Genomic DNA, 26,608 nt, shown 5'->3' with positions numbered 1-26,608 from the left:
GCCAAATGCTATATGCAAGCCTCGATGTCTGATGAACTCCAGAGGCGATTTGAGGACATCGTGAATGTTGCTGACATTCACGTACAACTCAAGGAACTTTTTGGGGCTCAATCGAGGGCTGAACGGTTCGCTACTGTAAAGGAGCTAATGACGTGTCGCATGCGTGAAGGGACTTTGGTCCGTGATCATGGGGTACGAGTGATTTGGCTTATACAGAAGTTGGTAACCCTTGATTTGGTGTTGGAGCATGAACTCAACGTGGACTTACTACTTCTGTCTCTTCCTTCTTCGTTTTACGGATTTGTGGTGAATTTCAATATGAACAAGATAGAGGCCTCCCTTGAAGAGATGGTCAATATGCTTGTGACATAAGAATCCACATTAAAGAAGGATAAACCGGCTTTCTTGGTGGGCTCCTCTTCTTCTGCTAAGAAGGGGCCAAGTACAAAGGGTAAGAAACGTTCTGCCCCACCCAAGAAAATCGAACCCGAGAAGAAGTACAAGACAAAGGCTTCAAACAATGTAAAATCTAAGGATGTTTGCCATTACTGCAAGAAGCCCGGTCATTGGAAGCGTAACTGCAAGAAATATCTAGATCAGTTGCGAACTGCGAAGGGTATGTTCTATATTGAAATAAATGTTTCACTTAATACTACTTCTTGGGTATTGGATACCAGATGTGGATCTCACATCTGCAATGATTTGCAGGTGATGACAAGAAGTCGCAGGCTTAGAATGGGTGAGACCCAGCTGAGGCTCGGAAATGGTTCCAGAGTTGAAGCTAAAGCCGTGGGAGATGTTTATTTAATTTTGCAGAACGGTTTTAAGTTACTTTTGAGAGATGTTTTATTTGTTCCGGATTTGATTAAAAACATTATTTCTGTTTCTATGCTAGATAGAGATGGTTATTCTTGCAATTTTGTGAATGGGATTTGCAATATTTACAAGAATGAATGTTTGATTGGAAATGGACAACTTGAAAACAATCTGTATAACTTAAAACTAAAAGACGTTCCAATAAATTATGTTGATAATTCGGCAACAACAAACAAAAGGAAAATCGATAGTCAAAACCCGGCAAACCTTTGGCATGCTAGGCTAGGTCATATTTCCTCAAGGAGGATGAACAAGCTAGTGGGAGAGGGCATGTTTGATATGTCTGATATTAACTCTCTACCTACTTGTGAATCCTGCCTGAAAGGAAAAATGACTAAATCTCCTTTTAAGGGGAAACCTGAGCGTAGTCAAAATCTGTTGGATTTGATCCATATAGATGTTTGTAGTCCATTTAGAGTTGGTACTCAACATGGCCACACCTACTTCATTACCTTTACTGATGATTATTCTATGTATGGGTATTTATATTTAATGAAATATAAGTTTGAAGCATTTGAAAAGTTCAAAGAGTTCAAGGCTGAAGTAGAAAATAAGCTAGGTAAAAGTATTAAAACACTTCGATCGGATCGAGGTGGAGAATACTTAAGTACCGAGTTTTTGGACTATCTAAAAGAGAATGGGATTCTCTCTCAGTGGACTCCTCCTATGACACCACAGCTGAATGGTGTATCGGAGCGTCGTAATCGAACTTTGTTGGACATGGTTCGATCCATGATGAGCTTCACTGAGCTTCCACCATCGTTTTGGGGCTATGCGCTTGAAACGGCGGTATTGTTGTTGAACAACGTCCACACTAAAGCAGTGGACAAAACACCATACGAGTTATGGAATGGCAAAGCTCCTAAGTATTCGTACTTGAGGATTTGGGGATGTCCTGCTTACGTGAAGCAGACAGTGGGAGATAAGTTGGATAGTCGATCCAGCTTATGTTATTTTGTAGGGTATCCGAAGAATTCAATCGGATATTATTTCTATTATCCTGCTGAAACAAAGGTGTTTGTTTCAAGGAATGCCACCTTCTTGGAGAAGGAGTTCTTATTGGATAAGAAAGGCGAGATGATGGAACTCGAAGAAATTCGAGAAGAACCCGAAATACAAAATAACGATCCTACACCTCAGGAACCATTGCTGGACACGCCTATACCTAGAAGATCCGAGAGGACTTCTAGACCTCCTATTCGATATGGTCTTCTTCTTGAAGGGGATCAAGATGAACCCGATGTTGGATGTGATCCAAGAAACTTCAAGGAAGCAATTTCTGATGCGGATTCAAATTTATGTCTTGAAGCTATGCAGTCGGAAATAGATTCGATGCATACAAACCAAGTTTGGTCTTTAGTAGATCCTCCCGATGGAATTGTTCCAATAGGGTGTAAATGGATCTACAAGAGAAAGCTTGGGCCTGATGGTAAGGTATTGACCTACAAGGCGCGATTGGTGGCGAAAGGTTATACTCAAAGACAAGGAGTTGACTATGATGAAACCTTTTCACCAGTTGCAATGTTCAAGTCCATAAGAATCCTTATTGCCATAGCTGCTTGGTATGACTATGAGATATGGCAAATGGATGTGAAGACTGCTTTTCTTAATGGAGACATTAAGGAAGAAATCTATATGAAGCAGCCTGAGGGGTTCACATCCATGGGAAGCGAGCATAAGGTATGCAAGCTTCAGAGATCAATTTATGGTCTAAAACAAGCATCGAGAAGTTGGAACCAGAAATTTGATGAAACAATAAAGGATTTTGGTTTCATCAAGAACCCGGAGGAACCATGCATGTACAAGAAAGTAGTTAAGGATGCTGTGACATTCTTAGTACTTTATGTTGATGACATCCTACTCATTGGGAATGATGTAGGGATGTTGCAGTCAACAAAGATATGGTTATCAGGTAGATTCTCGATGAAGAATTTGGGCGAGGCATCCTATATTCTTGGGATACAGATCTATAGAGATAGATCTAAGAGAATGATAGGACTCACTCAATCAACCTACATCGACACCATATTGAAACGGTTTTCAATGGATGGGTCCAAGAGAGGACATCTACCCATGTGTCATGGAGTTTCTCTATCCAAGTCTATGTGTCCCAAGACTGATGAAGAGATAGATAAAATGACACATGTACCATATGCGTCAGCCATAGGTAGTATCATGTATGGGATGATATCTACCAGACCGGATGTAGCATTTGCTCTGAGTGTCACGAGCAGATATCAAGCTAATCCCGGTCAAATGCATTGGAAAGCCGTGAAGGACATTCTTAAGTACTTACGAAGGACTAAGAATATGTTCATGGTATATGGAGGAAGAGAACTAAAATTGGAAGGCTATACCGACTCTAGCTTCCAAAGTGACGTGGATGACTCGAAGTCAACCTTTGGATTTGTGTTCATGCTCAATGGCGGTGCTGTCTTTTGGAAGAGTTCCAAGCAGGACACCACAGCGGATTCCACCACTGAAGCAGAATACATTGCAGCATCAGCTGCTGCTAAAGAGGCCGTTTGGATGAGGAATTTCGTCCAAGAGTTGGGCGTCATTCCTGAAGTTGTTGGTCCAGTCCCGGTGTACTGTGACAACACGGGTGCCGTTGCTCAGGCAAAGGAACCAAGGTCTCATCAAAGATCCAAACACGTACAGAGGAAATACCACATCATCCGGGAGATTGTGGAAAGAGGAGACGTCACTGTCGAAAGAGTGGCCTCTGCAGACAATATCGCTGATCCACTTACTAAGCCCTTGCCAGGACCATTATTTGACAAACATCGCGAAGCAATGGGTCTACGTAGTATGACTAGTTGGCTTTAGGGCAAGTGGGAGATTGAAAGAGTAGGTGCCCAGTGAGCCAACTTGTGGCTAAGGGCTTTGATGACTCTTTGTATAAACAATCTTTTGTTTAATGTAATCTACACTTTTTATTAATGGCAATGACTTTATCTTTCTTCATATTGTTATATTGTGATATACTATTGTTGTTTTGATAAAGACCTTGAATATACTATAGTGTATGTAAGATGTGGTAGAACATGGAGATGTCTATCATGAAACACATCTTATAGTCACTGTATATTCTAAACTGTTCATAGTCGATTGAGCCGTCCGATAATAAGGATAAGGATCGCTTGAGTTTGAGACTAGCATTTGCGATGCAGAGTACCACGTTTCATTGGTAAGGAACATAGAGATGTTCGAAGCATGCAAATGGATATTCATATGATGAATGATCGAACTACCCTATCCGGACTTTCCAAGTGGTTATCACTTATCGAGTGGATAAAGTCCGCGGTTTTGGTTGTACACCATTAGTCCTTACTACTTGAAACATCATTGAGACTCTATATGCTAGTACTGTGCTTTGACTCGTTTACCGACTCTATTGGGGTCATCAGGTGTCGGGATTGGGTACAGTTACAACACATATAGGAGTCGATGCCTTGTTGTCAAGGATTCACCACATACTTGCGAGTGTGGATATCCTATGCGATCTGAGGAGATATTAGTGTGACGAATCTCTGGCCAGAGTACATGATGTGATTTAAGAAATGGTTTCTTAGTAGCACATGCGATGTCACTATTTGATCTTCAAGATGTATTGCATAGTTATCGAATCTCGAGCGACTCTCGATATACCAATGGTTGTTGATTCGATCGGGATATATGGATGAAGGGACCGTACTGTACGCTAACCAAAATCTATTGGTTCTTGTAGGCACTATCAGTGATACCTAGGGAATCATGGGGCGATGTTGCTAGGCGCTCTTACCATGATTCGATGGGCAAGTCGGAAATTGTTGTTCCGAGTCACAAGGAGTTGTGAGCCCACGGCTAGTTGTATCCCTGAACCATTGAGGGTCACACAGAGTAATGGATTTTTAATCCCCGTTGAGATAGTTAAATTTAAAGAGTTAAATTTAATGAACAAAGAAGTTGGACTTCTTAATTATGAGTAGAGGAGTAAGATTTCCTAAAATGACATAGGGATGGACATTTTTGGAAACCACTGAATTCGAATTCAGAAAAATTTATCTTGACTTTAAAAGGTGCAGAAATGGTTTCTGTGCACATTGGTGAAATCGGTTTATCAATCGGAGTCACGATGAATTTTATATTAATTTCTTAACATGCGGGCTTTGCTTGTCGGGCTTGAACTTATGACTAATGGGCCCTAAGCTGTTAGTGGCCTACATTATAAATAAGTTATTGCAGTACAGAAATTACACACAACAGGGTCACAATTTTTGAAAAACCTAGCTTTTTCTCTCAATAGTGGCCGCCCCCCTCCCTCTCTACTCGGGAAAAATCCAGTCTGTGATTTTGAATTGCAGTCTGGTTTAACGGATCAAATTCGTTAATCTCTTCGTAGAAACTTCTGATAGATTTTTTAGTGCAATCTATCAGAGGGATTAAATATCCGTTCGTGGACTTGATTGAAGAACAGTTCGTCCATCAGTTCCAGGGATATACAACAAGAGCAGAGAAATCTGTTGGTGTCCATAATCTCGCTTCGAGATTGGAGGTAAAAATTTTATAATCGTTATTTAATTTTTACACACACAATTTAATCGTAAGGTTGATACCCATTATGGAATCGTTCCATATAAAAATTTTAAACTTCCGCTGCACCGGGTATCAATCCTAATTGATCTGATCACCGCGTTCTCCAACATTAGATTCGAGGACGAAATCTTTTAAAGGGGGGAGAATGTAGTATCCCGTATCCAGAATTAGCGATTAATGAGTATATTAATCATGTAATCATGTTTAAATTAAGTAAAACATGATTAAGGAAATTCCAAATGGGTTAATGGAGTCCAGAAATGGATTCAGGACACTCGAAAGTAGCCGAAAATGTCCCGAAGGTCCGAAGGGTTCGGAAGCTCCGAACTCAGGATCGGAGGCTCCGATCAAGATCGGAAGCTTCGTCGGCAAGATCGGACGTTCCGATCGGGGCCAGGGCACACATCATCGCTTACATCAGCAAGGTGACATCATGGCTGATGTAATATTGGGCGATCGGATGCTCCGAAGGTGGGATCGGAGGTTCCGATCGTGTTCGGACGTTTTGAACCGGGTTCGGAGGCTCCGAACTCCGTCTATAAATAGGGGGCCGAGATTTCATTTTCAAAGTGCACCTTTTCCTCTCTTCTCTCTGATTCCTAAGCCTTCTAACTCAGATCTAGGGAGTTCTAGGCATCCTATTGGGAATCAGGAAGTGGCATAGTGATCCAGGCGTCGAGGCGGAGCTGTGGCCTAGTTTTGAGGCAATTGTCATCAGCGGGCTGACAACGGACGCAGGTATAGCTATGGTCTCCTTAAATTATTTAGGAGTATGCAATAGCTTAGTTAAGGCTTTTAGAGCTTAATTATTGATGCATGGGTATTTGCATTGTAGAGCTGATATAGGCTTGGAACCTAGAGTGGGACTGCTAGGAACTGCCTGTAGTAAGGTACGCAAGTACAGACTGAGATTTCCAGCGGGTTTTGCATGCTTATATGTTGCATTTTGTATGTCATTTATTATGAAGCATGTGCATATCATATTGTGTCTATCCATCTTGTGAGATGAGCCACGTAGGGCCGCTCAGCCCTGTCTGGACGGTTGATGTCTAGGGCCTATTGACTGATGGGTCATGGGTGGCTAGAATCGAGGAACATGGTCCACGTCCTGTAGGAATGAGCAGTGTACGCAGGGTTTGCTCCCTGGGTTGTACCACTCATGTCCTAGGCGCCATTACTGAGAATTTATATACAGTTATCCCAGATATGGATACCCTATCATTTGCATGCATCATATTTGTATGTTTTACCCAGTGCGCGGAATGATGGAAGTGGTGATCAATTTCTGAATGATTTGGAATTCGGGATGGAGTTGCTTTAAAAGAAGACGATCGTCGGCAACAGTAGCAGAACGACCAAGAATTGTAGAAAGGACCTCATCTCGATCAAAAGTAGGATCATCGAGAGGCCATCCCTGACCAAATTAGTTGTTGGGTCCCTGCGTAGGAAGATCAAACCACTCAGCAAAGTTGGAGACAGAAAAGCGAACATGCCGACCATGGACAATCGTGGCGATATGGAGTTCCTCGCCAAGTTCTAGTTCCAGGTTGGCATAGAACTCGTAAAATAACTCTGGGAAAATAGAATAAGGAATGGAAGGCTGGAAAAAGGATTCCCAATGCTGTGCAGCAATGAGAGGCAACAACAGCAGATGATATGTCGCAAGATAGGCGACATCGAAAATACGACCAGGTAGAATAGGTCGAGTGGGGTAATCATCCGGGATAGGATGTGAAATAGCAAGTAGGTTTGGATCATGGATAGGGATTGGGCGACTAGAGCTACCTTGATCACGACGGCATTTGGCAGGCATTTTGTAAGCTAGATTTCGGACTATAGAGGAGAAAAGAAGGAATTTGGGGGTGATGAATTCGGATGGCCCGAGGGGGTATATATAGCAGAGGGTTCAGACGGTCCGAACTGGGTTCAGACGGTCCGAACTGGGTTCGGACGGCCCAAACCTGATTACCGAGGTGATAAGATTGACAGACTGTGAAACAGTTTGGAGGGCTCGAAGAGCATTCGGAGCGTCCGAACAGTTTATTTTCAGTTCGTGACGTCCGAATATTTTCGGAAGGCCCAAAGATTGGGCGGTCAAAATTCAAAGTTTTACCGCTAAGAGTTCGGACTTCCCAAAGCTAAGTTCGAGGGGCCCGAACGAGTCATTTTGGATGGAATTTGAAAGTTTTTATAATGAAAAGGCGCGAGGCAGTTCGGGTCCTCCGAACTAGGGTTCGGGTGGTCCGAACTGGCCGAAGTCAGAAAATCGAAAATGACCTTAAATATTTAAATTTTGAAATTTAAGTTTTAAATCAAATAATTCACATAAAAATGTGAGCTTTTTAATATTGGATAAATACAATTGATTTAAATTATCCAAAATTAATTTGCTCGATTTTAATATTAAGCTCCCTCTTAATATGACATTAAATCTATTTATGTCCACAAGTGATTACAACTAAATCATGCCAAGTTCACCATGCAAACGAATAAAAGTATTTTCATCTAGTGGTTTTGTAAAAATATCAGCAATTTGATTTGTTGTGTCAACATATTGAAGTTCAACTTCATTTTTTTCGATGTGCTCACGAATAAAATGATGACGAATATCAATATGTTTGGTGCGCGAATGTTGAATCGGATTATTGTAAGACATATGGCGCTAGTGTTATCACAGAAAATAGGGATTTTTGAAAAAGATACACCATAGTTGAGCAATTGATGCTTCATCCAAAGAATTTGCGCACAACAACTACCGGCAGCCATATATTCGACTTCGGTCGTTGACAAAGCAACACAATTTTGTTTCTTTGAAAACCAAGAAACTAAACAGTTTCCTAAAAAAAACAAGTTCCACTAGTGATTTTCCTGTCCACCTTATATCCACCAAAGTCGGCATCGCAGTAAGCTTTTAAATCAAAGAAAGAATTTTTCGAATACCACAAGCCGAGATTTGGAGTATTTGAAAGATATTTGAAAATGCGTTTTAAGGCGAACAAATGTGATTCCTTTGGACAAGATTGAAATCGTGCACACAAGCAAACAATAAACATAATGTCCGGTCTACAAGAAGTAGCATAAAGTAAGGAGCCAATCATACTACGAAAGGAAGATTGATCTACAGATTTACCATTTTCATCCTTGTCGAGTCTGATTGCTGTGCTCATTGGTGTAGATGATGATTTTGTGTTCTCCATCCCAAACTTCTTTAGAATCTCCTTGATGTATTTGCTTTGGTTCACAAATAACTCATCCTTGAACTGTTTGATTTGCAATCCGAGGAAATTGTTAAGTTTCCCCATCATGCTAATCTCAAAGTGTTCCTGCATTAGCTTGGAGAAGTCTTGACAGAGAGTTTCGTTAGTAGAATCAAAAATTATGTCATCAACATAAATTTGCACAATTAATAAGTCATCTTTAGCATGTTTGGTAAACAACGTAATATCAATCTTTCCTCTTGAAAAACAATTTGAAAGAAGAAAAGTTGATAATTTTTCATACCAAACTCGAGGAGCTTGGTTCAAACCATACAATACTTTGTTAAGTCTAAACACATGATCAGGCAAAGAAGGATCAACAAAGCCATCAGGTTGTTCAATGTAAACTTTCTCGTTTAATTCACCATTAAGAAAGGCACTCTTAACATACATTTGAAATAACTTAAAATTTCTAAAGCAAGCAAAAGCAAGTAGCATGCGAATAGATTCTAGTCTAGCAACAGGCGCATAAGTTTCATCATAATCTATGCCTTCTTATTGACTATATCCTTTCACTACAAGCCTAGCTTTATTTCTAGTGATAGTACCATGATCATCAAGTTTATTCCTAAAGACCCATTTAGTACCAATAATAGATCTATCATGCGGCCTAGGAACAAGACACCAAACATCATTGCGCTTGAATTCATTTAATTCATCATGCATAGCAATAATCCAGGAATCATCTAATAAAGCATCATCAATGAACTTAGGTTCAACATGCGAACCAAAAGCAAGATGATTGTAAATATTATTAAGTGAAGAGCGATTGGTTACTCCCTTTGAAGAACTACCAATGATTAGATCCATAGAATGATCTTTGTGAAGCGTCCAATCCTTCGAAAGTGGTGTTTCTCAATAGAAACATCTATATCATTTAAGCTTGATGAATCCATCTCTTCTTCAATTAATTCTATATCATCATTGTTAGTGCGAGAAACTATAGACATAGATTCATCAAATACAACATGCATTGAATCTTCAACAAGTAAAGTGCGTTTATTAAATACTCTAAAAGCCTTACTCGTAGTAGAATACCCAAGAAAAATACCTTTGTCGGATTTGGCATCAAATTTTCCAAGGTTGTCCTTACCATTATTATGAATGTAGCATTTTGATCCAAAAGCCCAAAAGTATGAAATGTTAGGCTTTCTCCCTCTCCATAATTCATATGGAGTTTTCTTGAGAATTGGCCTTATTGATACACGATTGATAATGTAACAGGCAGTGTTCATTGCTTCAGCCCAAAAATATTTTGGTAGAGAATGCTCACATATCATGGTCCTCGCAATCTCTACAAGTGTCCTTTTTTTCCTCTCAACGACCCCATTTTGTTGAGGAGTCCTAGGACAAGAAAAATTGTGACCGATGTCTTTCTCTTCACAAAAATTTGTAAAACTCTCATTTTGAAATTCAGTTCCGTGGTCACTACGGATCTGTTTTATTGAAAGATTTTTCTCATTCTTAACACGTTTGACAAAAGTTTTAAAATAATCAAAGGCATCATTTTTGTGGGCTAAAAACAATGTCCACGTGTAACGTGAAAAATCATCCACAATGACAAATGCATAAATCTTCCCTCCTAGGCTAGAGTTCCTCAAGGGACCACATAGATCTAGGTGAAGAAGTTCAAGGGGCATAGAAGTTGATACAAAATTTTTTCTTTTAAAAGATTCCTTTGTTTATTTGCCAAGTTGACACGCATCACAAACAAAATCAAATTTTAAATTGTGTTTTTGCATACCAACAACTAAATCAAGTTTAAAAAGTTTTTCTATGGTACTAGGACCAACATGACCTAGTCGTCTATGCCAAAGAATGTTGTCATCAAAATTAAAGGATACAAGACTTTTAATATTTGATAAAGATAAATTATTTAAAGAAACCTTGTATACATTTTCACTTCTATATCCTTTGAAATTTATTGATTTGTCAGATTTGAGTGATATAGTGCAGTGTTGGGGAGTGAACTTGACTTCATAACCTCTATCGCACAATTGACTTATGCTTAGTAGGTTATGCTTAAGCTCTTTCACTAGGAGTAAATCATCAATCAAGCAGGATTTAGAAATACCTATTGAGCCGATTCCTTCGATAACTCCTTTGCTGTTGTCTCCAAAGGTGACGGTTTCCTTCTCCTTTGGTTTGACCGATTGGAGTAGTTCCTTGTTCCCCGTCATATGTCTAGAACATCCACTTTCTAGATAACATATTCTAGGGAGAACAGTTTTTCTATTTCCCTGCAAGAGTTGATTTTGGTACCCTTTAGTTATTTTGGGTCCACAATGTTAGAAAAGAGATATACAAAATAGATTCTAAGAGTACAGTCTCTTATAGCGACATCATCTCCACTTTCCAAGAGTGCTCCCAATAGTAGGTAGGGCTATGGCCTCTTTAAAAACCTATTTCTTTGGACATAGCAGCGTTCATCAGGAATACCAGTCGCAATTTAAGGCAGTTTAAACCGGTCTATGATGAACTCCCTTAGATCATGATCTCATAATGCCGACTGATGAGTTGTTAAGTACTCTTAGGCCTCCATTTCATATAGCTATTTTTATCATATTGATATTTCAAAGATCTACATTTATGTCTAGCATGACCTATTTTACAACAATAAGAGCATGTAGGGGGTGATCTCATTTTTTCTTTAGCAATGAGGCTAGTAAAGTCTATAGATTTCTTACCATATCCTATTCCACCCTTATCAAAACTACATTTCTGCATGCTAAGTAAATTATTCAATTTATTACTACTAACATTGAACTTATCAAATGATTTTTCTAAGTGAGCTATGTCATCCTTTAATCTTAGGTTTTCATGCTCCTTAGTTTCTAATTCATTTTTGAGGTTTCTATTTTCCTTTCTAAGTGACTTAGCCATATCAAACATATGTTTATATGCATGTAGTAATTCATCATAGGAAGGTACCTCATCATCGTCGTCAGAAACGATGTCATCACTCTTAGCCATAAGGAAGATGTTAGCTTCCTCCTCGTCATCATCGCTATCGCTCCAAGTGGCTATGAGTGCTTTCTTCTTTCCCTTGTCAACCTTCTTCTTGAGAGGACACTCATTTGCATAGTGTACTTGTTGTTGACAGTTGTAGCATGTTACTTTCTTGTCCGTATTCTTCTTGAAGTTGTTTCCTCGTATAAATCTTTTGAACTTTCTTGCGAAGAGTGCCATATCATCATCATCTTCTTCTTTGACTTGGGTGGATAAGACAATTCCCTTTGCCTTGGTCTTTTCATCCTCCCTATTTGATTCTTTCCTTGTAGATACTTCTAACTCATGGGTTTTAAGGGCCCCATGAAGTTGATCAAGGTCATACGATTCGGTGTCGCCTTTGTTGGACTCAATGATGGCAGTCCTCTTGGCATCCTACTCCTTGGATAAGGCGTGTAGAGCTCTCCTCCATACTTTCTTGGTTGGATATTGTTCTCCAAGTTGGGCTAGCTCATTGATGATTTGAGAGAGCCTTCGGAACATTGTATCTACATCTTCATTGGATTCCATTTCAAATGTCTCGTATTTGAGTTTTAGAAGATCTATCTTTGTCTCTTTGACTTGGTTGGTTCCTTTGTGGCATATCTCCAATTTGTCCCAAATCTCTTTTGCGGATGAGCACATTGAGATTCGGTTGTAGTCGTTCATATCTAAGGAACAATGAAGAATATTCATAGCTTTAACATTTTTGAGATATCAATTTCATATCCTCCTTTGAAAAGTCGTCCATTCCCTAAGGAATTTTGACTCCCTCAACCTCTTTCGTAGGTATGTAGGGACCTTTCACAGTTACTTTTCAAAGGTCATAATCTATGGATTGGATATATAGAGACATTCTATTTTTCTAATATCCATAGTTTATGCCGTTGAAAAGAGGAGGACGATTGGTTGATTGCCCTTGAGCATAATCGCTAGCTAGATTTGCCATAGAGCCTTATTGAAAATATTTTGTAAAAAGGTGGCTCTGATACCACTTGTTAGAACCTAATGGGGGGGGATTTAGGTTCTATTGGCAACTTTAGAAATTTAAAGCGATTATGCTAGTACGCAAGCGGAAAACTTAAAGCAATCAAATATAAGTGCAGTAAATAAATGCGTAATGTAAATAAAGCAGTAAAACGGATAAGAGATGTTTATGAAAGTTCGACGATAAATCGTCTACGTCTCCCCTTCTTGGTTAAGATCGATTAACCAAGGATCCACTAGCACTTCAAAGTCTTGGCCTTGATGGCTCCAATGATAGCCGTATAACTCAACACGATCACCGCGCCAATACAACTCGAACACTTGGCCTTAAGGGCTCCAAGGATAGCCACAACAATCGCAAAATACACTTGGCTTCACCCACAAGTGTTTACAATATCCGAGTAACCAACTCACAAATAATTTAATGCAAACAACCCTCGATTTTGAATAAATCGCTCAACTATCACTTGAATACTTTGAAGGAGAGGATGTTGCTTGAAATGAGAGATGAGAGTGAATTGGTGTGTTGAAATGGCTTCGAATGACATGTATTTATAGTTACTGATTCGGGCTGGTTCGGAGCCTCCGAACATGTCTTCGGGTCGTCCGAACTTTGTCTGATTGAAATTCGAATTTCTACGGCTGGTGAACTGTTTGGGTGGTCCGAACACATCTTCGGGTCATCCGAACGGCTGCATTAAATTCATTTCGGCAAATTTCTTCCCACAAAATCTTCCGTGGCCGTAAAGTAGTTCGTGTCCTCTGAACTTGTCTTCGGGTCGTCCGAAGTGTCAATTTGTGGCCTCCGAGAGTGCCTCCAATCATTATTTAAATTCCAAGAAATTCTTCGGGCCGTCCGAACTGTCTTCGGATTGTCCGAACTGGTCTTCCGTGCCCTCCGAGCCTGTCCTCCGATCTTTATTTAATTCTAGAAAATCTTCGGGTCGTCCGAACCTGGGCAATTTTGAACCTTTAATTTTGCTCCAATTTTTTATTATCGGTTCTTGCTTCCAATATTGTTCATACTCAAAAGTATTATAATCTGAAATTTTCTCACTTTAAAATGTTAGTAAAGATTAACCGAGTTTTGTAATCATCAAAACATATTAATTTGAGATTTGTTAATGCATTAAAAACATTAATCTCAATATACGAGATTTGTATGCTTTTAAGGCGTAACACTTGTTATGTTGCTTTTACTGGGAATATCTTTCTCACCTGAGTTATCCGACTATTGCTTTGTTTTGTATGTGTACTTGGCAACAGGTGGGGCAGGATCAAGTCAGCGAAGACCTGGTTTGTAACACCCGGCATTTTTAAATACGTAAATCCGCATGCATAATTAGGATATTAAATTATTTAAATTTTAGATTTATGGGTTAAATAATTATGTGAATTATTTGTGCATGATTTAATTTATTTTTAAGCCATTTAACCCATAATTAGTGATTTTTATGATTTTTAAGTATTTTAATTATTTGATCGCGTAGACGGGACCGTGGACGGACGAGATGACAACCTTCCACCCAAATTATTTTATGAGCCTTTTTAGAGCCCTAAAATATTATTTTGAGTTTTATTATCTCAAAATTTTAAGTATTTAATTTTTATATAATTTTAGGAGTCAATTTTATTCAAAATTAGCCAAAATATTGACTTTTTAGTATTTTTAAAATTCCCTTAATTTAATATTTCGGAATTTTATTTTTAGTATCAGATTTTTAAGTATTAGTTGGACTTATAAGTTATATATTTTAGTATTAAAATCATTATTTATATATTGTAATTATCCTAAAACCATTTTAATAAAAATCTAACCCTAAACCTACCCAACCCCACGCACCAAAGCCTCAGCCGACATCTCCCTTGTTTTTCAGCACCTCCATCGACCGAACAATCTCCAAGAAGACTCCATAGCCGATTCTCTTCAAAGTTTTAAGGTTTCTCGTCGCCCGTCGTCCCGGAAACGTCCTACACGTTTAGTTCTTTATTTGCATCGGTGAAAGGCATGATTCCTTCTCTTAATTTCGTGCCATATCAGTATAATATGTGGGTATTGTGTATGCATCAAAAACTTTCAAAAAATTTTCAGAAAAGTTTCGGCCATCATGAAATTTATGGCTTGTAGTGTGAGTTTGATTGTCATGCTCATGTTTCTTAGCCATGGTTGTGTCTAGGCTGCTGGACAGGGTCCCTAGGATGTCGAGGGGGAGTCTAGGCTCGATTGGCTCGGACGGTTTGAGCCAAAAGAGCCCAAAAATCGAGCTGGTTCGTTCTGCCTCTCCAAGTGCGCAGATTAGGGTTTCGAGGAAGGGAGCTTCGGTCTCCTTCCTCAGACCACGGCTTAGGGTAAGGTTGGTTGGGTTAGAACCCCCTTGAAGTTTTCTAAGTTTTTGCAAGAGGTTTCATGGTCATTGGTGGTCTGAGTAGGCGACACGAGGGAAAACGATGCCACTGCTCATGTCTGCGCGCGAGCTGTGCATGGCCGAGATTACAGAGCTTCGTTCTCCCTCTATGGACAACGGTTTGGGCTGGTTCTTGGCTTTTTAGAAAGGCCTGGATGTGAGCTAAGTCCTAGGGGTGGCCCTCCGGCCGGTGGGTGGTCGGAGCAGCGCGGCCGCCGGGTTTTCTGGTTGCTGCTCGCGGCTGGGGCCGAGAAGGGGAGGGGTTCGGGTTCTAGGGTTTCTAGCTGGTTCGGGTCGGGCTGTGGGTTCCGGGTCGGGTCAGTGGGTCATGGGTTATGTTAGTTGGGTCCGGGTCCGGGTTAAGTGAGTCGGGCTCGGGTATTTTATTTTTAAGATATTATTTAAGTTTAAGTGGTTAATGGGCCTAATTAAATCTCAAAAATTTAATTGAGCTCCATTTAATTACTTTGAGTCAAATTTATTTATTTTGGGCTTAATTAATTCAATTAAGTGAGTCCATTATTTTTATGGGCCTTGGGGGCCCATGGAAATTATTGGGCCAATCTTTGGGCTTTTGGGCCCATTGGGCCAGTTTAAGTTGTTATTGGGCTTAGAGTATTTTAATGGTCTTTATTAATTTGATTGGGCTTAGAATAATTATTTGGGCTTAAAGTTTAAGATATTGGGCTTAGGTATGTTAATGGGCCAGATTTAAGTAAATGGGCTTGAGTGTTAGGGCCAGCAGTCCAGTACAATCCATGAGAAAATTTGCATGTGTCCTGAATATATATTTAATTATTTTCATGCATTTAAGTTATTTTAATATTTATATGTTAGTAAGAAATTAAATTAAATATATATGAAGGACACACATTTTATTCAAGTACATGCATTCATGAAATAATATTTTATGCATGATTTAATGTTTAAGGTTGAGCAAGAAAATATTTTATGTTGGAAGTTGAAGTAGTGTGACAATTTAAGGGGGATTCGTCCCCATATGATTGAAGGGCAGTTTACTGCCAATTTAAGAGGTGATTCGTCGCCGGCCACGTACGTTGGTTTCCACGCTGATCAGTATTTAATGTATGATTTAAGGTTACACTACGGATACAACCATGCGATGTTAGAAAATTAATTGCTCAATAATGTTTATGTATTACGTATGATTATGATATTTAAGGTTATTTAATTTAAGTTATGTTATGTAATTTTTAAGCATGCTCATTCATGTATATGTATGTATTAGTATTTAATTGTTTTAAATTATTTTAAACCCTTGTTATGTTAGCATGTTGGGCCTCTAGGCTCATTACACTGGTATGGTGCAGGTGAATACATAGAGGAGGATGTAGCTCCCACCGGAGGCGAGGACGTATGAGCGGACATTCAGTGACCCCGTGACCGTGATAGATGTCTGAGTCACAAGCATGTTTTATTTATGTCGGCATGATACATTTTTATTATTTTTCAGTGGTTGTGAATTTAGAATATTTTAATAACTATTTTCAGTGCATGCAAATTTTATTCATTTTATTTATGCAGAATTTTTAATTAAATGTTTGACTCAGATGTTTATTTTATTTTAAAGAATGCATTTTTATTTAAGTATTTATTTGTTTATTTATTTAGTTATTTTTAAATCTTTTTATTATGTGCATATATGTATGGGAATATATGTACATATTTTATTTAGTAAGTATATAAAAAAAAAAATTCTGCATATTTATTTATTATAGAGTTAGGGTCGTTTCATGGTTAACATCAAGAGTGAGAGATAGAAGTGAGACTCAGTTTAGAAATCATATCAGCATGTCAATCTAGTTTATGTTGGAACATGTTTAGATCTCGAACTTCGTTGTTTATGTTGTATCGAATATGCGAGTTTATGGTTGAATGTTGTCGTTGCATGTTCTATCCTTTTGAGCATTTGATCAACTCTAGAACTTCATTATTATTTGGAAAGATTGCGATTGTAATGCATGATTATGATTTGAATGTATTGGATTGAGTTTTATCAAGTTTTCTGCTGCATTTTTGCATCTGTACTGTCACCGCTCGATCGGTGAGATTTGATTGATCGAGCGATGGACAAATTGTTGAGTTTCTATTTTTGCAAAAAGGGTGACCGTCCGGGTAGGGAGTTTGCCAATTCTGGCTCGCTCGATCGGTTGAATCCTACCGATCGATTTAGAACCAAGGTCTCACATATCATGTATTGTAATATGTTAGATGGATGTATTTATACATGTTATGGTTTGTATTTTGCATTGTTGATGGGACTTTTCAGCTTTGAAATGCCTTAGTATTTTTTTGATTTTAGCAAGGCACGGACCCCGTGCCACATCCGTGCTTAGGTCCATGTGTCTTTTGCCCGTGAATTTTTCAATGTATTGGATATCACGAACCCCATGCCAGATCCGTGTCTAGGTCCGTGTACCTCCACTTTTGTTATTGTTTTGATTTTGTTCATGCACGGACCCCGGAAATCCCTCCGTGAATGGGTCCGTGTGAGTGTGCTGTTGAGGCAGAGAGTTGAGTTTTTAGTGCATTTTTTGGGCACGAACCTATGCAAGGAGGTGTTCGCGGGGTCCGTGTACCCTGTAGTCTCCGAAGCTTGGCTACAGATAAATGCGCGGACCCAAGAACGGAGGTGTGCACGGGGTTCGTGCATGTTTATTTAAAAAAATAATTTGTACTTATTTTTTGCCTCCACATTTGTGATTGTTTGATCGATTTATTTACGATTAGATTATTAGAACCGAGGTCCTCACAGCTACAGTAGACCGATCACCTTTTGGTTTTTTAGTTGAAAATTGTAAACTTCTAGCTCAAGGAGTTTCATCTTGTTTGTTTGTGTTTACTCGTAGATCAGCGAATCAGGTTTCTCATGCTTTAGCTAGAGCAACTGCTTATATGCTTGATATTGTTGGAAGGGTTCTGTGGGGACCTCGGGTGCTAATCTCAATTCTTAATCACATTCAATATCAATATGATACATAAGCAACATGATTACAAAAATCAATCTGATCAATTAAACATATCATCTGTTTAATAAAAACAAACATTAACCAGGACATTTGGCGACGCGAAAACATACATTTGGCGACGCAAAAACCGGTCGCTGAACAAATTAATTTTTTTAGAGTGGCTTGCTCGAGCAAGCCTAGGGTGCGCTCGAGAGAGCACCACTCGGGTCTAGGACCCCCTTAGCTTGCTCAAGCGAGCTGAATTCTGCCCGACATCTGAATTTCTGCTCTTTTGCTGTCTTATTCAAGGTACTGATGCATAACATGTATAATTACTCCTAAATGCATGATAAGGTATTGAACATCATCAAATACAATCGAGATGCATTTAAACATCTTTATACAAGATTAGTTCATTCCAAAGTGTGACAATATGAACACTTTTTATGCTTATATTATTCAAACATTAAGTTTGACAGAACATTTCTACTTCTTAAACCCGAGTCATCACGTGCTAAATCTCTCAATCTCGAGCTATCCCTGTCAAGTCTGACCAGCTCTTGCCCAATCTGATGCAATGTACACATACAAACAAAGCAACAGACGGCGGTGAGAATAAATCTCAGTATGAAAGACATGCATATACACCACATAAGCATATTAAATCTATATGCTATAAGAATTCTAAATCATCAAAACATGTAACAACATGTAATCATAGAAATATACTTCATTCTTAAATTCTTAAAGCATAGCTATTCATCTAAAGCAATATCATATCAAGCATATCAATACATTCATATCTAGAATGGCATATCACAACATGCTATCATTTATAACTGCATATTCTAAACCATATAAATCTCTATGTTAATGCATAAATGCAATGCATGTGTCAAGGAATAGGCTATCAAATCTGATACCAATAAATCTTAGTTCTTGGGATCCCAGGGAAATAAAATCTTTAACCGACCACCAATTTACCCAATCGAGGTGGCGTTAAATATCTCAATTTCCCTGACTTTTGGTGCAACTGTAGTGAGTCTTCTAGCTCTGGAAGTAAATCTACATTCGGTGCCACTCAACTACAGCCCTCCAAACGTCATATGCACTCTAGTCCAATCAGCCCTCTGTGCTTTTCAAGGCAGAGTTCAAGATGAATGCAACATAATATTGATGTATTAAATCATACAAATACTGATAAACATCTTGAACACACAATTTAATAATCATTCATAGCAAAAATAGCAAGTAAATTACATAGGAGCACTTAACCAGATAAGTATGTGGATTTAGGAAAACTCGAAACCACCACGTTCTCGAGTTGTTCTACCTGGCGAGGATAATGTCGAATCATACCTTTTGTAACGCCCCGTTTTTATCTTAAATGAGTTTATTTGAGTTAATCAGAGATTACAGAGTTCTCGAGCCGGTTTGATTTTGATCAGGGTCCTTTTTGCAAATTTTGGAAATTTCAGGGACTAAAATACAAATATTGATTTTTATATATTATCTACACTTGGACTTGATTGGAGAAGCTTTATTCTCCTTCCTCAAGCACGCCTCCTCCATTGTAGACGCCACTTTTGAGCTTTTGAGCTTTGTGATTTCATCCCGGGCTCGATCCGTCCGTTGGAAATTATTTCTGAAGGCAGATTATCGATCACTGCAGTGAGAGCTCTGTTATATCGTAAGTTCTTCTTAGATCCGATACATTCTAGTTTTTGGATGTTGTTAGAATCGTTCTAGATTCGAGTATGTTGTTCTTGACAGAGTTCTGATCGTTAATTATCTGTCGGTTTTGAAATAGAGCGACGTTCGGAATTGTTATGATTTTTGGAAGCTATTTTCGAAAATGTGAGTTTTGAGATTTGTTGGGTTTGTCTTGTTGTTGTTGTATTAGCATTCAATTGAGTTGTTATCGGTATTGAACTGCCGTCTGCGTTGCCGGTTTGTTCAGTTATAGCCGTTATGCCGTCGGTTTGAGTTTTGGGGATTTTGAACCGTTTTTGAGTTGTTGGAACTTGGCTTATAAGTTGATCTTGGTTATTGATCATTCATTTGTCTCCGTACAGATCCGTTTGGAGGTATCAATCCCAGTTTTAGCAGCTGTTTGATCGTTTTCGAGATTTGAACAAAGAACGGTATAGAGCATTTCCTTGAACCGTTGCCTTGTTGTTGTTAGATTGTATAGTTGTTGATACAGTCTCTTTTGTAGCGTATCCGGAGTTGGAAGCTACTGCATTGAAAGGTAAAAGCAGTCATCGTAGCGGGATAGCATACTCGGGACTGTGGTTCTCGAGTTTTTCCTTTTGAAATCACGTACTTGCATCTACACTTGTTCTAGCATGAGGAACTTGTGTTTTGTTTGATTGTTTTGGCTTTTGTTAAATGGCTTATGTGTTATGTTTCTGTTATGAATTCATCTTGAGCCAATCTTGTTTTCAGCGGGTAGAACCGCCCTTTTTGTTTAGACGTTTGGGAACTATGATTGAGTGGCCTAGGTTGTAGTATTTCGCCTAGTGCTAGCATACTCATTATGGTTGCTCAAAGTCTAGAGGAGTGGGATATGTGGCACCACCTCGATTGGGAGAGTCGGTGAGTTGTTACGTGATCTCATCCTCGGGATCCCAAAAGCAGAGCAACACTCCCTTGTTTATCAGAATCGATATCCTGGTTTTAAAGACATGCATATAATTAGCTTCGACTTGAATATGTTGTTTGATAGCATGTTGTATATCCATTATTTGATATGTTGCTTTTACTGGGATTATCATTCTCACTGGTTATCCGGCTGCTGCTTTGTTTTGTTTGTGTACATGGCAACAGGTGGGGTAGGATCAAGTCAAAAGAGGCATGGTTAGCTCCGAGCGAAAGTTGTAGCAGTGAGACTCGGTTTAGAAGTTGTGTCAGCATGTCTACCTAGCGTTGTTAGAACATGTTTTGATATCGAACTTTGTTATTATGTTGTATGGACATGCAAGCTTTGCCGTATTGTTATCGATGCATGTTCTATTTTGGAGTAGTTGTTAAACTCTAGAACTTCATTTATTAATCAGAGGAACTGCATTTATAATGTATGTGTTCATTTGGATTGCATTGGAATAGATTTAGATGGAGTTGCAAGCATGCTTTCTGCTATTCTGTTTCTGCTGTAGGAGGCGCCCGAGCTGCAATTTTTAGCAGCCCGAGCGCACCCCACCCCGAGACCAGTAGCGCCTCTGTCCAGGGCGCGCTCGAGCGGCGGTTTTTGGCCGCCCGAGCGCGGCCCTCTTTAAAAAATAAAAAAAAATTTCCTTTCCTTTGCTTTTAGTTCTTAGATCTTGGATGCTTACTTATTGTTTACTCCTTAATTAGATGTTTAGAACCGAGGTCTCACATTAAGTGGTATCAGAGCGTTAAGATTCTTGGTTGAACTAGAGTGAGCGGGGTAGATCTAGTCTGCATGTATTGGCTCCTCGCATGTGTTTGAATTATTTTAACTGTGTACTTAATTCCATGCGAGCATGCTTATTATTGAGAATTATGGAGTTACATGATTATGTGATTTAATTTATAAAGCATGATCTACTTGACATATAACTGTTTCTGTTATCGACTGGTATCCGGTATTCCAAGCGGTTGTAAGGGCACTGATTGTAGCGATTGAGATATCTCGTGTCCTAACCTTTGATTATCAGATGGGTCCTCGTCGAGTGATAAACAGAAACACACCGCCAGTTATCCCTGCGACTGAGCAAGCTAGCACTGAGGTTGATCAGTTGGATGCTTCAGCGACTCCTATGGAAACCTTGCTGAAGAGTTTTCAGTCGTTCAATCCGCCGTTGTTGATGGGTTCAGAAAATCCAGTTGACTGTGAAAGTTGGTTGGATGATATGGATCAGTTGTTTGATTCCATTGAATACACAGATGACCGCCGAATCAGGTTAGTAATTCATCAGCTACGTGGTGGTGTTAAAAGCTGGTGGATCATGACAAAGAAAGCATTTGAGAGTAGAGGTACAGAGGTTACTTGGACTCTTTTTAAATCTGAGTTTTATAAGCGGTTTTTTCCTATCTCGTATCGTAAGGATAAGGGAGCAGAGTTTGCAAATCTGAAGCAAGGGAATCTGAACATTGAAGAGTATGTGGCTAAGTTCGATAGTCTGTTGCGTTTTGCACCGCTAATTGCCGGAGATGAAGAAGCTAAGGCAGATCAGTTCATCAACGGGTTGAACCCCGATGTCTTCACGTTGGTTAACACCAACAGGCCTAGCAACTTTGCGGATGCCATGAATTACGCAAAGGGAGCAGAAGCAGGCTTGTGGAGGCAAAGAGGTAATCAGGGGGCACCTCAGCAGTAGAGGCAGTATCAGAACTAACCATCTCAGTACCAGAATCAGCCACCTCAACATCAGAACCAGCAGCAGAGGTATGAAGTTGGTAGCAGTGGGGGAAACAAAAAGGATCAGTACAAAGCAAGAGGTAAACAGTTCAAGAGGCAAGGAAACAGTTCGTCCAGTTCCAGTGGTTCGAAGCAATTCGGTTCAGGACCGAGTTCTGGGTCATCATCCTTGTACTGCAGCAAGTGTGGAGGAAGACACTCACCGGATCAGTGTGTGGGAGTCTTCGGCAATTGTAACACATGTCAGCAACCGGGACACTTCTCTAAGGTTTGCCCTCAACGTAACAGAGATAGAGCTCAGAGTGGGAGTTCGTCTAGACCTGCAGCTCAGCCTGAGAGGCAGTCTTCTGCAGTGCACTCTTTCCAGCCTCAGCAGCAGAACCGACAGGGAGGTAACTCTAGTGCAAATCAGCCTCCGAGATAGCAAGCACGAGTTTTTGCATTGAAAGAGGATCAGGCTCAGGCAGCACCTGACGATGTCATAGCAGGTAACTGTTCGATTTTCGGTTATTCTGCTCATGTCTTGATAGATATGGGTGCTTCCCATTCTTTTATCTCTGAGAAATTCGTATTATTGCATGCTTTGCCAACTGAATTGTTGCCTACAGTAGTAGCTGTTACTTCACCTTTGGGTGGAGGAATTGTTTTTGTCAGATTAGTCAGGAACTGTGAACTGTGTTTTGAAGGAAATTTGTTAGAATTCGACTGTATTGTACTTGGACTGTCAGACTTTGATTGTATTGTCGGGATAGATGCTTTAACCAAGTACAGGGCGACAGTCGATTGATTCCAGAAAGTTGTCAGGTTCAGACCGGAAAGGGCAGACGAGTGAAAATTCTTTGGTAAGGGTTCTCGATCAAGAATTCCTTTGATTTCAGTGTTATCTATGACTCGTTTGCTACAGAAAGGTGCAGAAGGATTTTTGGTGTATGCAGTTGATGTACTGAAATCTAGCCCAGCTTTGGTCGATATACCAGTGGTTAGAGATTTTGCGGATGTGTTTCCGAAAGATGTTCCTAGATTGCCGCCAATTCAAGATGTATCACCCCACTGTATCAAGACGGGTCTTTTCAGCGTGCTTATGTCCTCACTCACACGCACCCTAGAAAACTTCCCAGGGGGTCACCCATCCTATAATTGCCCCAAGTCAAGCACGCTTAACTTTGGAGTTCTTATGTGATGAGCTTCCGAAAAAAAGTTGCACAGAATAGTACATATGAAATCTTTTAAGCCCTCCTCAACCATGTAGTCCCATACCTACACAGTCTCAGAATCCCTCTCATTCCGGCACGGGATCGGTTCATTCATGTCTCCCTCCGCCTAGAAGCCTTTCAGGAGCCGCTCATTGTCCGTGCAACCTCTTGGCACCGGCGATCACTTCCTGCCTCTTCAGCCCCGGGCGTCACATGCCCACCAGCTTCCGCTTGGTTCTTCCCCGAACCATACCGTACTAAGAGAGGTCGGCTTTGATACCATTTGTAACGCCCCACTGTATCAAGACGGGTCTTTTCAGCGTGCTTATGTCCTCACTCACACGCACCCTGGAAAACTTCCCAGGGGGTCACCCATTCTATAATTGCCCCAAGTCAAGCACGCTTAACTTTGGAGTTCTTATGTGATGAGCTTCCGAAAAGAAGATGCACCTTCTTGATATGAATAGTACATATGAAATCTTTTAAGCCCTCCTCAACCATGTAGTCCCATACCTACACAGTCTCAGAATCCCTCTCATTCCGGCACGGGATCGGTTCATTCATGTCTCCCTCCGCCTAGAAGCCTTTCAGGAGCCGCTCATTGTTCGTGCAACCTCTTGGCACCGGCGATCACTTTCTGCCTCTTCAGCCCCGGGCGTCACACAAGAAGTCAAATTCAGTATTGACTTAGTGCCAGGTACTCAACCTATTTCAAAAGCTCCTTATCGTATGGCACTTGTTGAATAGAGAGAATTGAAGGAGCAACTTGAGGATTTGATTGCCAAGGGATACATCAGACCTAGTGTATCGCCTTGGGGTGCTTCTGTTCTATTCGTTCGGAAGAAGGATGGTTCTATGCGGCTCTGTATCGACTACCGTCAATTGAATCAGGCTACAGTTAAGAACAGGTATCCTTTACCCCGAATAGATGACTTGTTTGATCAGCTGCAGGGTTCTTCTGTCTACTCTAAGATTGATCAGAGGTCAGGTTATCACCAGTTGAGAGTGCGAGAGGAAGACGTTCCTAAGACAGCATTCAGGACGAGGTATGGTCACTTTGAGTTTACAGTCATGCCGTTCGGTTTGACTAATGCCCCAGCGGTTTTTATGGGTTTGATGAACCGTATCTTTCAGCGTTATTTAGATGAGTTCGTCAGTACCTTTATCGATGATATTCTTATCTACTCGAAGAACCGTACTGACCATGCAGAGCACTTGAGGACCGTACTACAGATTTTGCGAGTTGAGCAGTTTTTTGCCAAGCTGTCTAAGTGTGAATTCTGGTTAGATCGAGTTGTCTTTCTCGGTCATATTATTTCTGAAGATGGGATTTCTGTCGATCCCAGCAAGATTGAAGCGATTATGAATTGGCCTAGACCTACTTCAGTGCCGGAGATCCGAAGCTTCATGGGTTTAGCTGGTTATTACCATCGTTTCATCGAGGGTTTCTCGTCTATTGCCAAGCCAATTACCCAGCTGACTCAAAAGAATGCGCCTTTTGTTTGGACTCCAGATTGTGAGGCTAGCTTTGTTGATCTGAAGAGGAGACTGACCAGTGCTCCAATTCTTTCTATTCCGAAGAGTACTGGAGGTTTCACAGTCTATTGTGATGCTTCTAACCGAGGCTTGGGTTGTGTTCTTATGCAGCATAAGCATGTGGTGGCGTATGCATCGAGGCAGCTGAAAACGCACGAGACTCGTTATCCGGTCCATGATCTTGAACTAGCTGCGATCGTCTTTGCTTTGAAGATCTGGCGTCACTATCTTTATGGTGAGTCCTTCGAGAACTTTTCTGATCATAAGAGTCTTAAGTACTTGTTTTCTCAGGCAGAGCTGAATATGAGACAGAGAAGGTGGTTAGATCTGTTGAAAGATTTCGACTGTGAGATCAAGTATTATTCGGGGAAGTCAAATGCAGTTGCAGATGCGTTGAGCCGAAAGCTTTGTTCTTTATCTCTTTCTACTATTGGTGTTTCTCAGTTGATAGATGATTGTTGCACTTCTGGTTTAGAGTTTGAAACAGATAGAGAGACTATCAGAGTGTTTGCTATTCAAGCCGAACCGGAGTTGTTTATTGCAATCAGATAAGCACAGAAGTCTGAGCCTAGCAATCAGGTTTCAGTAGAGAAAGTCAGATCTGGGCATCAGTCAGAATTCCAGGTTAGAGATGATGTCTTGTTTGTGAATAACCGTATTGTTGTGCCTGATATTTCGGAGTTGAGACAGCGTATTTTCCGAGAGGCTCATTGAAGTCTGTTCAGTGTTCATCCTGGAGGTTGTAAGATGTACAATGATCTGAAGAGTCAGTTTTGGTGGAAGATAATGAAGGGCGATGTTGCGAGATTTGTATCTCGGTGTTTGAACTGTCAGCAAGTGAAAGCAGAGCGGAAGCTACCAGGTGGTCTATTGCACAGCTTATCCGTTCCTGAATGGAAATGAGATCACATTTCTATGGATTTCGTCACGAAGCTACCACGATCCGTTCGAGGATGCGATGCCATTTGGGTAGTGATCGACCGATTGACGAAGTCTGCTTGTTTTATTCCGTACAAGATGACGTATCGTCATGATCAGATGGCTGAGTTGTATGTTAGCAATGTTGTGAGATTGCATGGTATGCCGAAGTCGATCGTTTCAAACAGAGATCCTAGATTCACTTCTCACTTCTGGCACAGTCTTCAGGGGGCACTTGGTACTCGATTGCATCTGAGTACAGCTTATCATCCTCAGACCGATGAACAGTCAGAGCGGACTGTCCATACGTTAGAGGATATGCTGCGAGCGGTGGTGCTAGACTTTGGCACTAGTTGGCAGGATTCTTTGCCTCTTGTCGAGTTTTTTTACAACAACAGCTTCCAAGCGAGTATCGGTATGGTGCCTTTCGAGGCTTTGTACGGCAAGAAGTGCCGATCTCCGCTGTTTTGGGATGACTTGTCCGAGTCACCAGATTTGGGACCGGATATGCTTAGAG

Source organism: Henckelia pumila, chromosome 4, assembly GCF_033568475.1.
Source record: "Henckelia pumila isolate YLH828 chromosome 4, ASM3356847v2, whole genome shotgun sequence".
Lineage (NCBI taxonomy): Eukaryota > Viridiplantae > Streptophyta > Magnoliopsida > Lamiales > Gesneriaceae > Henckelia > Henckelia pumila.
This window is presented reverse-complemented; position numbering follows the sequence as displayed.